The sequence below is a fragment of the Capra hircus genome, chromosome 11, assembly GCF_001704415.2.
Source record: "Capra hircus breed San Clemente chromosome 11, ASM170441v1, whole genome shotgun sequence".
NCBI lineage: Eukaryota > Metazoa > Chordata > Mammalia > Artiodactyla > Bovidae > Capra > Capra hircus.
In genome coordinates this window covers 89,589,603-89,606,246 of record NC_030818.1, presented here as the reverse complement: position 1 = coordinate 89,606,246, position 16,644 = coordinate 89,589,603, and the positions used below count along the sequence as shown (strand labels likewise).

At 45.2% G+C, this 16,644-nt stretch overlaps 1 protein-coding gene across 4 annotated transcripts in view; it reads left to right on the top strand.

Annotated features, from left to right (window-relative positions):
- Positions 1 to 16,644, top strand: part of RNF144A (ring finger protein 144A) — a 131,082-nt gene that overhangs the window by 22,016 nt on the left and 92,422 nt on the right. For 2 of the 4 annotated variants that reach the window (XM_018055698.1, XM_018055697.1), the window contains exon 2: positions 12,267 to 12,455. The exons of the other annotated variants lie outside the window; for them this stretch is intronic. The gene's annotated coding sequence lies outside the window, so the exon portion shown is untranslated. The remainder of the gene's footprint in view (positions 1 to 12,266; positions 12,456 to 16,644) is intronic. 4 annotated transcript variants of the gene reach the window in all.

Genomic DNA, 16,644 nt, shown 5'->3' with positions numbered 1-16,644 from the left:
GGTAAAGTGTTTTTTTCTCCTTCATTTCAGCTTTCTTTCATGATTTTAGTTCAGTCTTTGATTTCTGCAATTGAATATGATGTGCTAAGGAGTGCATATTTTGCTATTTATCCTGCTTGATGTGCCTTGAGCTTACTGAACCTGTGGTTTGGTGTCTGTAATTGATTATGGAAAATTCTCAGCCATTCTTGCTTCAAATATTTTCCTCCTCTGTTTTCTCTTTTTTCTTTTTCTGACATTCTAATTATGCATAGGCCATACTTTCTGAAATTTTCCTACCATTCTTGGATGTTCTGTTTTTTTTTTTAAATTATTATTATTTTTTCTGTTTGCATTTTAGTTTGGCAACTTTCTATTGACCTCTCTTCAAACTTACTGACTTTTGTCTTGGCTGTACTTATTCTGTTGATGAGCCTGACTTAGACATTTTTCATTCTTTACAATGTTTTTGTTTTCTAGCATTTCCTTTGGTTCTTTAAAAAAACAATGCATCTTTCTGCTTATATAACTGTGGATGGAAAATATCGCCTGCCAGTAAATGAAGGATGTTGTGCCATCAAGCCAGCATCTACAGAAGCTGACCCCAACTGCACACCCTGAGGGAATTTAGGATGGAGAAAGTAGGACCCTGGCCCCAGATAGCCAGGTGCTCATCAAAAGAGTGATTTCAACGAGCCCAGGCTTTTGCATTTCATCTTCCCATACATAGAAAAGTGCTAAATTAATTAACATGTGATGTTTGATTGTTTGTTTTAATTAACTATAATCTGGCTTAAAACTCAACATTTAGAAAACTAAGATCAGGGCATCTGGTCCCATCACTTCATGGCAAATAGATGGGGAAACAGTGGAAACAGTGGCAGACTTTATTTTTGGGGGGCTCCAAAAATCACTGCAGATGGTGATTGCAGCCATGAAATTAAAAGACACTTTCCCCTTGGAAGGAAAGTTAAGACCAGCCTAGAGGGCATATTAAAAAGCAGAGACATTACTTTGTCCACAAAGGTCCTTCTAGTCAAGGCTATGGTTTTTCCGGTAGTCACGTATGGATGTGAGAGTTGAACTATAAAGAAAGCTGAGAGCCAAAGGATTGATGCTTTTGAATTGTGGTGTTGGAGAAGACTCTTGAGAGTCCCTTGGACAGCAAGGAGATCCAACCAGTCCATCCTAAAGGAAATCAGTCCTGAATGTTCATTGGAAGGACTGATATTGAAGCTGAAGCTCCAATATTTTGGCCACCTGATGCGAAGAGCTGACTCATTTGAAAAGACCCTGATGTTGGGAAAGATTGAAGGCAGGAGGAAAAGGGGACGACAGAGGAGGAGATGGTTAGATAGCATCACCAAGTCAATGGACATGAGTTTGGGTGAACTCTGGGAGTTGGTGATGGACAGGGAGGCCTGCTGTGCCGAGGTTCATGGCGTCACAGAGTCAGACACTACTAAGCGACTGAACTGAACTGAATCTGTTACTGAGCTGAACTGACCTGTTTTTTTTTTTTTTTTTTTTTTTTGCTAAACTTCTGTATATTCTGGCTCCTCTCGTACCTCTTCAGAGCAGTCCCTCACAGCTATCTGAGAAGCTGTCTTCTGGGCTGAAGTCCTCAGAAAATCTGCCAAATCAAATGTAATTCTCAACTTCTGGGCTGTGCATTTTTGTCCCTTAACATATCCCATTGGCTCTTATATTTTGTCTGCGTTCCCACAAAGAGCCCTTAATGTATTAACCATAGCTATTTTAATCCCGTGTGATAATTCCAATATCTGTGTCATGTCTGAGTTTGGGCTTGCTCTGTCTCTTCAGATTGCAATTTCTCTTGCCGGCGGTATGCTTTGTGGGTTTTTTGTTGATAGCGGAGAATGATGTGTTTGTTAGTAGGAACTGAGGTAAAAGGCCTGGAGGGTGAGGTTTTGTGTTAACGTCATAGGAGCTGAGCTGTGTTTAATGTGTGTGGTAGCTGTAGGTGCCAGAGGCCTCAGAGTCTCTCGTGACCTTTTTTGTCTTCCCTGATGCCTTTGGGGTTTCCTGAGAACTCTTCGTTAGAGAGTGTCTGTTTCCGGCGGCTCTCTGAGCTGTGATTCACTGTCGACAGACAGACAGACAGACAGACAGACAGACAGACACACACACACACACACACACACACACTCTCTCTCTCTCTCTCTCTCTCTCTCTCTCTCTCTCTCTCTCTCTCTCTCACCTTATTAGCTGTTAGCTGAGGGGCAGGGGAACATTGTGTATGCTGAACATTAAACCTCAGTCTTTTAAAAAACTGTTCTCTAATTTATTTGGCTGCATCAGGACTTAGTTGAGGCCTGTGGGATCTTCGCTGGTCGCTGCACTGTGGGGTGCAGACTCTAGCTGTAATGTGAGCCCAATAGTTGAGGTTGGCGGGCTTAGCTGGGGTTTCCCAGGTGGCTCGGTGGTAAAGGATCTACCCGCCAGCGCCGGAGACACAGGAGACATGGGTTTGATCCCTGGGTCAGGAGGATCCCCTGGAGGAGGAAATGGCAACCCACTCGAGTATTCTTGCCTGGAAAATTCCATGGACAGTGGAGCCTGGTGAGCTGCAGTCCATGGGGGTTGCAAAGAGTCGGACATGACTGAGCGTACACACACTGTTCTCACTAGGTGGGCCTAGTTGATCCCTAGCATGTGGGATTTTAGTTCCCCAACCAAGGTTTGAACCCGTGTCTTGTGCATTGCAAGGTGGATTCTTAACTAGCCCACCAGAGAGCACCAGGTAAAGTCCCATACCTGACTTCGCAGGCAGGGTACTTGGTCTGAGTTCTTCACAAGAGTCCCTTGGGTATCCTGCTCCTCCTTGGGTGAGCTGGACTGGAGTGGGATCATTACGGCTCCTCAGGTTCACTGAGGCCTGAAGACCGGGCCTTTGTTATGTAGACAGTCCTGGGCGTATCTCAGTTGGTTTTTCTTCCCCTCTCCTAGCCAGAGCCCAGAATGAATTTTCTTGGCTCCTCGCTGTGACAGCCTGATGGACTTCCTGGAGGTCAGACCCACCAAAGTGTGGGGCCCCCTAAGATGGTGGTCCCTGGGAGTTTCCTTTCTCACTCAGGCTAGCACATCCTCAACCCAGCAGTTTATGAAAATGAACACGTGGGCGATCCTGTCTGTCCTGACCCTGGCGGCGTCTCCTTCCCGTGAGCAGATCTTGGCTCTGACTTGCTGACCTCTCCAGATTTCAGGGGGGAAATTTGCCCCCTTTGCCCTGTACTCTCAGTTTTCTGATGAGTCCAAAAAATAGCAGATTGTGGGTTTGTTCAGACCTTTATGCAAGAATGGGAGTGACAGCTTGTTCTGTGTCAGCGATGAGACCTCAGATCTCCACCCTCACAGTTTTCTGCCCACGGGTGCTGTTCTGCCTCACTCTCGTTCACTCAATAACAAACCTCCTGAGAGTGTCAGCCGTGCTAATGTAGAGGACACCAGTGGAGACCAGGGCACTCAACTGCGGCATGAGCCTGGGGAATTTTGTTGGTCTGGGCCTTGACTTTATAACCTGTGTGCTTAGTCACTCAGTCGTGTCCGACTCTTCGTGACCCCCTGGACTGTAGCCTGCCAGGCTCCTCTGTCCCGGGAATTCTCCAGGCAAAAATACTGGAGTGGGTTGCCATGCCTGCCTCCAGGGGATCTTCCCCACCCAGGGATCGAACCCAGGTCTCCCGCATTGCACACAGATTCTTTACTGTCTGAGCCACCAGGGAAGCCCATAAGTAAAGGAAATTTCTGTTCCCTTCCAGCTGTAAATCTAACCATCTCTTTCTTCTGAATTATTCATGGTATTTTGCAGGATATTTTGCATAGGGTGGGTGTTCAAACTTTTCTTCATTAGCCTCATGACTTTTTGCCCTTTGAAGCAGGATATAATTATCTGGGTAATCTTTTCTTGTCTAATTTCATCATTCTGTCATTTATGGGACATGCTATCATGGATTTACAGACATTAGGCATTTATATATTTTTGAAAAATATAATGAATGACTTGAATAGAATTTTTCCAGGAAATATTTTATTTAAATTTTGGCTTTTAAATTGAAGTGCACAAGAACCCAGACACAAGAGATCACATATTGTATATTCCATTTGTGTAAAGTGTCTGGAATAGTAAAACTGTAGGGACAGCTAATTTCTGGTTACCAGGGTCTGGGTGGAGTGAGAGAGGAGATTAACTGCTCTAATTGGTTCTGTTTTGGGGTGATGAGGATGTCTTGCAACTTGACTGAGGTTCTGCTTGTGCAGCATTGTGTGCGTGCGTGTTTAGTCCCGTCTGACTCTTAGCAACCTCATGGACTGTAGCCCAGGCTCCTCTGTCTGTGGAATTCTCCAGGGCGGAATACTGGAGTGGGTAGCCATGCCCTCCTCCAGGGGATCTTCCTGACCCAGGGACTGAACCCAAGTCTCTTGCATTGCAAGCAGATTCTTTACCATCTGAACCACCCCACTGTGATGCATGGAACACACTGAATTGTTAACTTTAAAATGGTTGAATTTATGTTATGTGAATTTCACCTTAGTAAAAGTTACACAGAGTACATTAGCCATTCAACAGTCAGACAGTGCAAAACCTTTTAGCATGCAAAGCGATTCTTCCTTCTGCCCCAGGCCCTTAGTCTTCTGAGCCAGCACTTCGACAGCAGCCCCCATCTCCCTCTTTACATGGTAGATGCTGCACGCAGCTTTTCTTCCACTCAAATTGGAACTTTTCCCTATCGGCACATGAAAAATCTACCTTTCTCCTTTTCAGAGCTACATAGTCAAAGGAATTATTTTCTAAGTTCTTAAAAGGTACACGTCTCATGTCACAATCTAAATAAACTGTTCTTTGCTGTTGTAATGCCTCTACTATAATAAGCCGCTTAATTTGTGCCTAATTCGGTATCAGATTGGGGAAAGCAATCTGTTCTTTGTGCGCAGGTTTAAGCCTAAGGATTAGCTTCATTTTTATGAGTCATTTCTTAGAATCAGGAAAGATGATGCTATCAGCCCAGTGCCTTTTATCACAACAAGAGAATTGAAAAGAAAGCTCATTTAATTAATTGATAGTTAATGAGCCCATGAATCTGTTCCATAGCTATAATTTGACAAATATCTCCATTGCTGAAGAATGAGTTTTATTTTCCCAAGAAGATCAATGTGAAGTAAGAAGTAAGTGCAGGACAGCTCTAGAGGGCTGACTGTGGGGCCCTCTGTCTCTCAGTGTGCAAGACTATTAGTATACAATGTCCGGAGACAGAGCTCGCTTTATAGACGCGGGACAAGACCTCTATTCATATCACAGTCAAACACATCACACATAGGAAAGCCTCCGCTTGCTGGGACTGCAGAAGCTGAGCTTCGTGTAGCCTCACGGATTCTTGAATTAGGAACTTGCAAGCCCAGCAGCAGCCCAAAGACAATTCTTGATTTGGAAATTGAAACACTGGGAAAAGGTAGAGGGATTGTTTTTGAATCTCTTGTGTGTACTTGGGTATGTGGAACTGTAGGTAAGTGGGAGGCTTTCTCTCTGTGAGCTGGGTTCTGCACTGATGTCTAGTTGAGTCTTAAAGCCCATTCATTAGGGAGACAGAGAGACAGGAAAAAGGAAGACCTCCCACTAACTAATCCCTGTGCCCAATTCGGGTAGCCTGTTGCTCTCTAAGGATTTGCTTCAGGGAGCCTGGAATGCAAAGCAATGGGCCTTTTTGTGGGATTTTAATTCAGAGTTTGCAAAATAAGATCCTTGGAGAGGCCAAAGAATGTATAGCATTCATGTGTAGCATCTCATGGTTAATAGACTACATAAAAAACAAACAAAAAAAAATCTGTGGTTCTAAAAACTTGAGTTACAAATGCAGAAAGCAAAAAAAAAAATTAGGAATAAAATGAAGGGTAAAATTCCCTATAGTATAAAAGTGATTATTAACAGGTTTTTTTCTACGTTCTAGAAAAATTTTGTGTGTGTGTAACTTAAACTATGTCTGTGAATGGGATTATTATATATGTTGTTTTGTATTATGCGTTTCTCCTTGTTCTTATTGTTGTTAGCCACGCATTCCGGGAAACAAACTCACTGAGAAGGACAATGCGGATAGTGGAGTGCAGTTTATCACACCAGCAGGCCCAAGGCAGAGTCTCCTCTTAGCCAAGGACCCTGACCAGTTTTTGTGAAAACCTTATATACCCTAAGTATACATGCCCAAACCCACCTCCCCAAATTCCCTGAAACTAGTCTGAACAAAGGAAAAGCAAGATACAATCAAAGTTAACCTGTGATTCATATGCCTTAAGCCTAGGTAGGTAACAGTGGACAGTTATCAATAGGCCTGTGGTCATACCCCAATAAGCATAATAAAATGTGTGATTCTATTCTGTTACACAGATAATTAGGGTATTCTTTTAGGTGGCAGAGAGTCTAGGTGTGAGCCCTGGGGCTCTTCCTTCCGGGGCCTGGTTTTCCAGTGGGTTTTTCGTTTCCATAGATACTGGGCATATAGCTCAAAGTCCACTGTCCGGCCCAAGATGGAGTCCTGCTTTCAAGACGGAGCCTGTTCTGTCTGTTTCCCCCTTCGTTATGTCTCTGACATCTCTTCATACCAGGATCTTCAGGTCCAGCTCCTTGTTCTCTTGTGTGGAGGATATCATCTTATTCAGCTTGTTCCTGTTGATGGATTTTGCAGTCTTTGTCTCGCAAGGAGTGCCGCGAGGCCTTCTGTCGCCTGCGCATTCCCGGAGTGGTGCCTGATCATTCTGACCCTGACGTCCAGCACCCTCTCTGATCACTGTCGTCCTTCGCTGCAGCTAGTCCTAGTCCTCCTGCTCCTGGGCTTCAGAGATGCCCCGTCCTCCCGGGATCCTCAGCCCCACTCCCTTTCCAGTGTTCCCCGTCACCCTTATGTTGTCAGTCCTCTTCTTTCTAAAGCGTGGCCCTTTCTCCCGCTTTCGTAGTCACCTGGTAAAACCCAGCTTCGGCCAAGTCCAGTTTCCTGCTGCTGTGCGCTTGCCCTTGAGGTGCGGTGTGCGGCTGGGCAGGTGCTCCGTCTGGCCCCTGCTGCTCTGGTTCTGACCACAGTGCTCCTTTAGCAGGGCGCCCAGTTCTGCAGTATGTGTCTGAGTACATATTTGTGTATGTGTGTGTGTGTATGTATGTATCTACACACGTACATAGATACATATATATTGCTGTTTAGTCGCTAGGTACTGTCTGACTCTTTGTCACCCCATGGACTGTAGCTTGCTAGGCTCCTCTCTCTATGGGATTTCCCAGGCAAGAATACTGGACTGGGTTGCTATTTCCTTCTCCAGGGCATCTTCCTGACTGAGAGATCAGCCCCACCTGCACGTCCTGCACTGGCAAGTGGATTCTTTGCCACTGAGCCACCTGGAAAGCCCATATATAAATATTGAACACATATATGTGTGATGTGTTTGTGTGTGTGCGTGTGTGTGTGTGTGTACAAAGTTCTGAAGGTTTTGAGTGGATATCCCTACCACCAGTTTTTTTCTTATATTTTAGTGATTCCAGCTGTCTTTTGTTTGGTGAGTTAATTTAACAGGGAATAATCTTATAATAATTCACTGAGTGAGGGAAAGTCGCTCAGTCGTGTCTGACTCTTTGCAACCCCGTGGTCTGTCCATGGAATTCTCTAGGCAAGAATACGTTCCCTTCTCCAGGAGATCTTCCTGACCCAGCGGTTGAACTGGGATCTCTTGCATTGCAGGCAGATTCTTTACAGTCTGAGTCACCAGGGAAGTCTATATAACTCAGCACTAGGACTCATTTATATATTGATGTACACACAGTTGGGTCTTCCCACGTGGTTCAGTGGGTAAAGAATCTGCCTGTGATGTGGGAGATGTGGGTTCGATTCCCTGAGTCAGGAAGATCCCCTGGAGGAGGGCATGGCGACCCACTCTAGTATTCTTGCCTGGAGAATCCCATGCACAGAGAAGCCTGGAGGGCTACAGCCCATGAGGTCGCAAAGAGTCAGACACGACTGAGGGACTGAGCTCGCATGTATGCACGTATGATACAGTTGGTGAAATAATTTCTTCAATGCATATCTCTGTGCCAGGTTGACTTCCTCAGGTTGAGACCTTCATTGTTTGATGTAGCATCTTTGTTCCTGTAAAGGAATGAATTGATTAAATTTATATTGGAATGGCATTGAGATTCCAGAGGAGCACAGACTGAGGAAACCAGAAGCCTCATCTTAAGCTGTAGTTTGTCGTCTTTGCTTCCAGTGACAAACAGTAGTGCGTTTTACATTTAATGAGTCCAGAGAGTCACACGGGGGCATCAGGGTTCCTACTAAGTCTGATCTCCTTGAGATCAGGATCTTATCAGCATTTTTTGGATCATTCCTACCCATCATCTCAGCACAAGGTAGGACTGCTGCAAAACAAGGTTAATAGCTGATGAATATTTACTAGACATGTTTTTACTAACAACTTAGTGCATATATTCCTAGTTCTTCCCTGGCTCAGACAGTAAAATCGTCTGCCTACAATGTGGGAGACCTGGGTTCGATCCCTGGGTTGGGAAGATACCCCTGGAGAAGGAAATGGCAACCTACTCCAGTACTCTTACCTGGAAAATCCCATGGATGGATGGCGGAGCCTGGTAGGCTACAGTCCATGGGGTTGCAAAGAGTTGGACATGACTGAGCAACTTCACTTTCATTTTTCTTTCTGTACATACAGCATAGCACACGAAAACTCACAGGGCTCGTGGGAACCCATCACAACCTGTGCAGCTTTGTAAGCTGAGCTCTGCGGAGGCCTGTGGTTCATACCTGGGCAACTGAGCTGAGGCTGGAGGCGGCCGCCACTTCCGTGACCCGTGTGAAAGAGGAGCTACCACAGGAAATGGGAAACCCCGTGGTGCTCACGCCTGTTTGTGGGGGCCAGATGATGCCAGCACAAAGCTGCCCCCTGAGCGGGGCTCTGGAAAGTTGGCAGGTGTCCCTCCAACCTGCTGGCAGTCTGAAAACACCCGGGCCCCCAGCACAGCCTCTGGGCAGACAGCCCTGCGTGCAGCCTCTCTTCATAAACCTCCTCCTTGGTTGCCTGTTGTCTCTGTACCAGCTTAGCCCGAGCCGTTCTTTCTTGCTGAAGATTATAATTTTATTTACTGGCTCTTTGTACATGGGAAAAATGGCCGAAACTGGTAGTAGAGCAGACTGTTTTGTAGTACCTTTTGTTTGAAGGGTTCAGATTCATGGGGTCGCAAAGAGTCAGACACGACTGAGCGACTGAACTTATCTGAACTAAAAGGCAGAGAAAGGAGGTGCAAAACACAGGACATGTTTTCTGGAGTTGGTACCTTGATGCTTTGGGGTGTAGGAGGAGCTTCCTGCAGGGGAAGGGGCTTGCTCTGTGCAGGGACCAGGCCAGGGGCAAGGGTCACTCAGAACTCTCAGCCTCCATGTCGAAGGCTATAGCCTTCGGGAGCTGGTCTGGAGCGTTGGGGGAGAACTCACTTGCTCCAGCCTCACGTGGGCCAAACTTGTTATCTTAGGAAAAGCGCAGGGAGGGAGGGCTGGCTCCCAAGGAGATGTGGGTCTGTCCATTGGGATGTATCTCAGGTCTGCTGGCGGTTTAGTCGCTAAGTTGTGTCTGACTCTTGTGACCCCTTGGACTGTAGCCCACTACTACTCTTTTTAAACAGAGGTTTCCTGGAGATGTAATTCATGTAGTATAAAATTCACCATTTTGAAGTGTACAATTTTCAGGATACTCCCAGAGTTGTACAAGTGTCACGCCCATTCCTGCTAGAAGCTTCAGTTCCCTCCCAAACCCCAGTCCAGCAGCCGTCTCTGCTTACTCTTGCGTGCCCCAGGCCCCCTGGATACCATCAGTCTACTTTCTGCCTCTCTGGATTTGCCCATTCTGGACATTTCATATATACATTTTCTTGCATTTTGTAGCCTTTTTGCTTGACTTTCTTTTCTTTTTACTTAGCGTGATGCTTTCATGTGTGTTTAGTTGCTAAGTCGTGTCCAACTCTTTGCAACCCTGTGGACTGTAGTCTGCCAGGCTCCTCCATCTGTGGGATTTCCCGGGCAAGAACACTGGAGTGGGTTACCATTTCCTTCTCTAGGAGACCTTCCTGACCCAGAGATCGATCGAACCCAGCTCTCCCGCATTGTAGGCAGATTCTTTACCGCTGAGCCACCTGGGAGGTGCTCATAGTTCCTCCTTATTGTAGCACAACTCCATATGTGGGCAAACCACATTCCCCAGTGGATGGACATTTGGCTGGTTTCCACTTAGTGACTTTTAGTGATGCTGCTGCGAACATTCACATACAGGTGTTTGTGCGGACGTTTGTTTTCCATCCTCTTGGGTGCATACCTAGGTGTGAAATTGCTGGGTTATACGTGACTCTGTGTTTCACACTTTGAGGAACTGCTAATTTCTCAAAGTAGCTGTACCACTACTTTCCCAGTAGCAACGTGTAATGTAAGGGTTCAGAATTCTCCACAACTGTGCCTACACTTGTTGTCTTCTGTCTTTGATTCTAGTCATCCTAGTGGATATGACGTGATATCTCATTTGATTTGCTTTTCCTAAGCTGAATAATCATGTTGAGCATTTTTTAAATGTGCTTGTTGGGCATTTGGATAACTTTTTTTGGAGAAATGTCTATTTACACCTTTTGCCCATTATTTATTTGGGTTATTTCTCTTTTTATTGTTGATTTGAATGTGTTCATTATATACTTTGGATACAACATCTTTATCAGATATGTATAACGTCTATATCAGATAGATGGATTTGTGTATATTTTCTCCCCCTTCTGTGGGTTGATTTTACTTTATTGATGGTTGTCAGTAGTACACAAAATTTTTAAATTTTGATTGCGTTCCAACTTACCTCTTTTTCTTTTGTTGTGTGTACTTTTGGAGATATATCTTAGAAACTAGCGTGTAAAGATTACAAAGATTTACTGCTATGATTTCTTCCAGGAGTTTTGTAATTTTCTGTTCTTGCATTTAGGTCTATGATCCATTTTGAGTTAATTTTTGTGGAAGGTATGAGGTCTGTGTAGAGACTCATTTTTTGAATGTCAGTACTATCTTTTGAGAAGCTATCATTTATTCTCTGGATTGTCATGGCACTCTTGTCAAAAATCAGTTAAACATAAATATGTGGGTATATTTCTGAATGTCAGTTCTAAGCCATTTTCCTTTTCTGTGTGTCCTTATACAACTATTGCACTATCTTGATTATGGTAGCTTTTTTTTTTTTTTTAATTTTTGACATCAGTAAATGTGAATTCTCCAACATTGCTTTTCCTTTTTAAGGTTGTTTTGTCTTTATGTGTCTTGGATTTCAATATGAATTTTAGGAACAACTTGTCAATTTTTGTAGAAAAGAAAGCTGAGATTTTTAACAGAGATTGCATTGAACCTGAAGATCAATTTGGGAAGTATTGCTGTCTTAACGATATTGTCTTTAATCCTTGAGCACAGGATGTCTATTTACTTAGTTTTTCATTTCTTGTAATGATGTTTTGGTAATTTTCAACACATAAATATTGTATAGCTTGTGGAATTTATAAGTGTTTTGCTCTTTGATGCTGTTCTGAATGGGTCTGCTTCGACAGCGTATGTTCTGTATCCATTGCACCCATTTCTGCCATTTGATTGGAGTGTTTAGACTATTTAGTGTAGTTACTGATGAGATAGAATTTATGCCTGCCGTTCTGCTGTTTTTCCCTATGGATCTGTGTCATCTGTGTTTCTTTATTCCTCTGTTTTGCCTCCTTTAGTGTTAGTTTCTAATCTGCCTTTTTAATTCTGTAGTCCATTCTTGATTCATTTTTCAGTTATCTCCTTAGTAGTTTCATTGGGAACTGCAGTTCGTGTAATCTTGCTTTATGTTGCTATTCTATGGACCTAAACCTCTCCCTGTAGGAGTCCAGTTGGGGCAAACCTATATGGGTGTGATTGGGAAAGGAGGGGGCGGAAAGGAAGACCAGGGACACTTTGTTATCTGAAAATTGTCTGTGGTGGTAAACGTATCTGTTAGCCTCCTGGTGGAGTTTGGTTACTTACCCCATAAGCCTCAGCCCCTCTTCCAGTGAACTGTAATACTTTCATAGATTAATCTGCCTAGACTTTAGTGGTTATTTCACAGGCTTTCCCTCTTGGATTGGAGACTGGAAAGGCTGATGCCGGGAGGGTGCTGAGTGGGCATGCTGATGTTTGCCGCCCCGGCGCAGACCTGCTCCCTAAGCTCCTGCACCCTTCTCCTGTCCCCAGGTGGTCGGCATTTGGCGGAGTCTGGTGTTCTCCCCTTCCCCCAGGTCTACAGGGACCCCAGTGCCAGAGGCCTCCTCCCCCTTCTCCAGGAGGGCATCCTGCCATGAAAGGGTGAGCCAGCTGAGCCTCTGGGGACCCTGGAATTTGGCCAGAAGACCGTTCCTCTCCTCCCATCAGGACGTTTCAGAGGTAACTTTGAATTTGGAAAAGGAAAGCTTGAAAACCTTCATTTTTGTCTTTAAGGTGAAATCTCAGGCAGTTGTTGGGAAAGACCCCAAATGAGTTTTTTTAAACTTAAACCATACCATGTAAGCTGTTGCCTAGTTTGCTTCCCCTTAATGAATTTTGAGGATGGTCCTTAGCATATTATGTTAGAGATTATAGTAATTAATATTTTACGAAGATTTCCACCCAAGTCCTCGTTTACTGCTTGTAACAACCTCATGAGGTTGATATTGCCAGGCTGGTTTTGTAGACTGGGAAACAGGTTTAGAAGATCAACGTGGTGTCTCCAGGGTTTCCATGATTTATGGATTTGCCTAGAAGAGATGGACTGAGCCACTCGCGTTGTGCCTGGTGCTGCTCCGACCCTTCTGTTTCTTGGGAATTCCAGGATGGCAGGATATGAGTGGAAGGCGAGGGTAGGGACAGGCACCGAGAGACAGACCGTGTCTGCTCCACTGTGTGAGGGAGCGAATTTTATGTCTCATTCCCAGGCGTAAGTGTCGTGGAGAAAATAAAAAGCTTCCAGCTCTAGAGGGGTGGAGTTTTAAATGGAGTGCTCTGGGAGGCCTTGTTAAACAGCTGACATTTGAACAGGGATTTAAGGAACTATGGGATTTTGCCAACAAAGGTCCGTCTAGTCAAGGCTATGGTTTTTCCAATAGTCATGTATGGATGTGAGAGTTGGACATCAAGAAAGCTGAGTGCCAAAGAATTGATCCTTTTGAACTGTGGTGTTGGAAAAGACTCTTGAGAGTCCCTTGGACTGCAAGGAGATCCAACCAGTCCATCCTACAGGAGATCAGTTCTGAATGTTCATTGGAAGGACTGATGTTGAAGCTGAAACTCCAATACTTTGGCCACCTGATGCGAAGAACTGACTCATTTGAAAAGACCCTGATGTTGGGAAAGATTGAAGGTGAGAGGAGAAGGAGATGACAGAGGATGAGATGGTTGGATGGCTCAATGGGCATGAGTTTGAGTAAACTCGGGAAATTGGTGATGGACAGGGAGACTTGGCGTGGCGTAGTCCATGGGGTCGCAGAGTCAGACATGACTGAGCAACTGAACTGAACTGAACTGGGAATTAGCCAGTTAGCGTCTGGGACAAGAGAATTGGAGTTAGAAGAAGACGTGTGTGTGAAGGCCCAGAGTCCAGGAACACTGAGGCAGGGGGGCTGGCGGGAAACCAGCCTAGAGCTGTGAGTGCTGTGGTCAGGAGACAGTGGAGCACTGACCATGTTCTAGCATCGTGGACCGTTAGAGGAATTCCAGGTTTGAAAATCAGTCCAGGGGTTTAAGCAGAGAAGGGACAGGATCTGTTTTAATCGGCTCATTCTGGCACTGATAAAGGATGGGGGAAGACCAGGAGACCACTTAGAGGTCATTAGAGAAATCCATTGTAGTAATTCCAGCAAGAGATAATTCAGTGGCCTGCTCCATTGGTAGCTGTGAGAAGCAGGAAGTGGTCGCATTCTGGATATATTTTGGAGAAAGAGCCCTTAAGGTATCTTGGCAGAATGGATGTAAGGCTTGAGAAGAAGGGAAAGTCCATCATGATAGCAAAAATTTTAGCTTGCATAACTGGAGAGTTGTCACCAACTGAGATGGGAAACTCCGCCAGGGTGGTGGCAAGGGTGTGATGCCACAAGGGGTTCGATTTTGAACAGATTGCGTTTGAGATTATAAGACCCCCAAATGGAGAGGCTGAGTGACAGGTATATCCAGATCTGGTAGTTGAAGACAGTGGTCTGAGCTGGAGATAAAATGGAGGTCTTTGGTCTGTGGTTATTAAAGGAATAAGGTCAGATGAGATCCTGGGGATAGAAGAGTTTTCAAGATTGGTCCTGGGACTTTCCAGCTTTTGGAGCACCAAGAAGCAACCCCCAGGCAGATGGGGGAAATCCAGGGGTGAGTCTTCCCGAAAGCCACATGCAATCATTTCAGAAGGAGGGAATGATGAGCTGTGCCCAGTGTGTGGACAGGCCAAGTGAGGTGGAGACGGAGAACTGACTCTTGAACCAGTGCCATGTGGGCCATTGATGGCTTCAGTAAAAACCGCAAAATGTCATGTGGGTCTGGTGGCTATGGCAACCCAGGCCAAGGAGAGTGGGCTTGAAGGGAAAGATGGAGGGAAGAATCTGAGACAGAGATTGTTGGCAACAGTTTGGAGGAGGTTTGCTGCCAAGGGGAGCAGAATATGGGGTGGTATCTGGTGGGGCAAGTCAGGCTGAGAGAATTGTTTTTAGTTAAGATGCATTAGCTTTATTTATACATCCGTGGGGATGGTCTAGTAGAGAGGAAAAAATGTTAATACAGGACAGAGGGTTGCTGGCACTGTGTCTTGAGTAGGTGAAGGAGGTGTGTTTGTGTACAGGTGGGGTTGTTTAGAGAGGAACACAGATAGTTACTGGTGGGAATGGACTACGTGACAGACACGTGTGGCGCTCAGAAGAGGCATTTTCTTGTGATTGCTTCTATTTTCTTTGTGAAATTGGAAGTGAAGTCTTCAGTTGAGACTTCCATGGTGCAAGAGGTCTTGTTAGTTTGGAGGAAAAGAGAAAGAGTGAGGAGACCTCCAGGGAGAGGCAGATGCGGCGTGATCCCCTGGTATGAATCCACCTGGAGCTCATGGCCACAGATGGAAAGACCCCCATCCGTGTGATTGTGTGTTTATCTAGACAGTTCAGCTGGGGACTTGAAAGCATGCACAGTAGCTTCCCTGGTAGCTGAGTTGGTAAAGAATCTACCTGCAATGCAGGAGACCCCGGTTTGATTCCTGGGTTGGGAAGATCCTCTGGAGAAGGGATAGGCTACCCGCTCCAGTATTCTTGAGCTTCCCTGTGGCTCAGATGGTAAAGAATCCTCCTGCAATGAGGAAGACCTGGGTTAGATCCCTGGTTTGGGAAGATCCCCTGGAGGAGCTTATGGCAGCTGAGTCCAGTCTTCTTGCCTGGAGAATCCCATGGACAGAGAAGCCTGGCAGGCTACGGTCCATGGGGTTGCAAAGAGTCAGACACGACTGAGCCACTAAGCACACAGTAGCTCAAGACTTGAAATCTCAAGATCTGTGAGTCTGTTTCTCTTTTGTAAAAAGGTATTTGTATCATTTTAAAATTAGATCCCACATATAAGTGGTATCATGTGTTATTTGTCTTTGTGTGACTCACTTCACTTAGTATGATAATTTTTAGGTTCATACGCACTAGTATATATAAAACAGATAATGGACAAAGGCCTACAGTACAGCAAAGGGAACTCTACTCAGTGTATTCTAATAAGCTATATGGGAAAAGACTGAAAGAGAATGGAGATATATATATATATATATATAACTGATTCATTTTACTGTGCACCTGAAACTAATACAACACTGTAAATTAACGATAGTCCAATAAAAATTTAGAAAAAAGAATATTGTTTGGCTGAGCAGAGGGGCAAAATGAAAGAAAGGACCGCCTGAACAACAGTGTCTGCAGGAGAGAGATGACCCAGGTCACTGGGAGGTTACCATGTAGCCTCCTTGAGAAAGCACGTAGGTCGTGAGGAGGAGGTCAGGCTGGGTGATGGATGGCTGGAGGGGCAGGGGAAGGACCAGTGCTGTCTGTACTGGGACACTGGAGGGCTTGGCTGGGAAGACAGGAGCACTGGGCTGTCAGTGTGCCTGGACCTGGGGATATGGGGCACTTTCAGTTCCATTCAGTCGCTCAATCGTGTCTGATTCTGTGACCTCATGGACTGCAATACTCCAGGCTTCCCTGTCCATCTCCAACTCCCTGAGTTGCTCAAACTCTTGTCCATCAAGTCAGTGATGCCATCCAACCATCTCATCCTCTGTCATCCCCTTCTCCTCCTGCCCTCAGTCTTTCTCAGCATCAAGGTCTTTTCCAATGAGTCAGTTCTTCGCATCAGGTGGCCAAAGTATTGGAGCTTCAGTTTCAGCATTAGTCCTTCCAGTGAACATTCAGGACTGATTTCCTTTAGGATGGCCTGGTTGGATCTCTTTGCAGTCCAAGGGACTCTCAAGAGTCTTTTCCAACACCACAGTTCAAAAGCATCAATTCTCCAGCGCTTAGCTTTCTTTACGGTCCAACTCTCACGTCCATATATGACTACTAGGAAAACCATAGCTTTGACTAGACAAACCTTTGTCAGC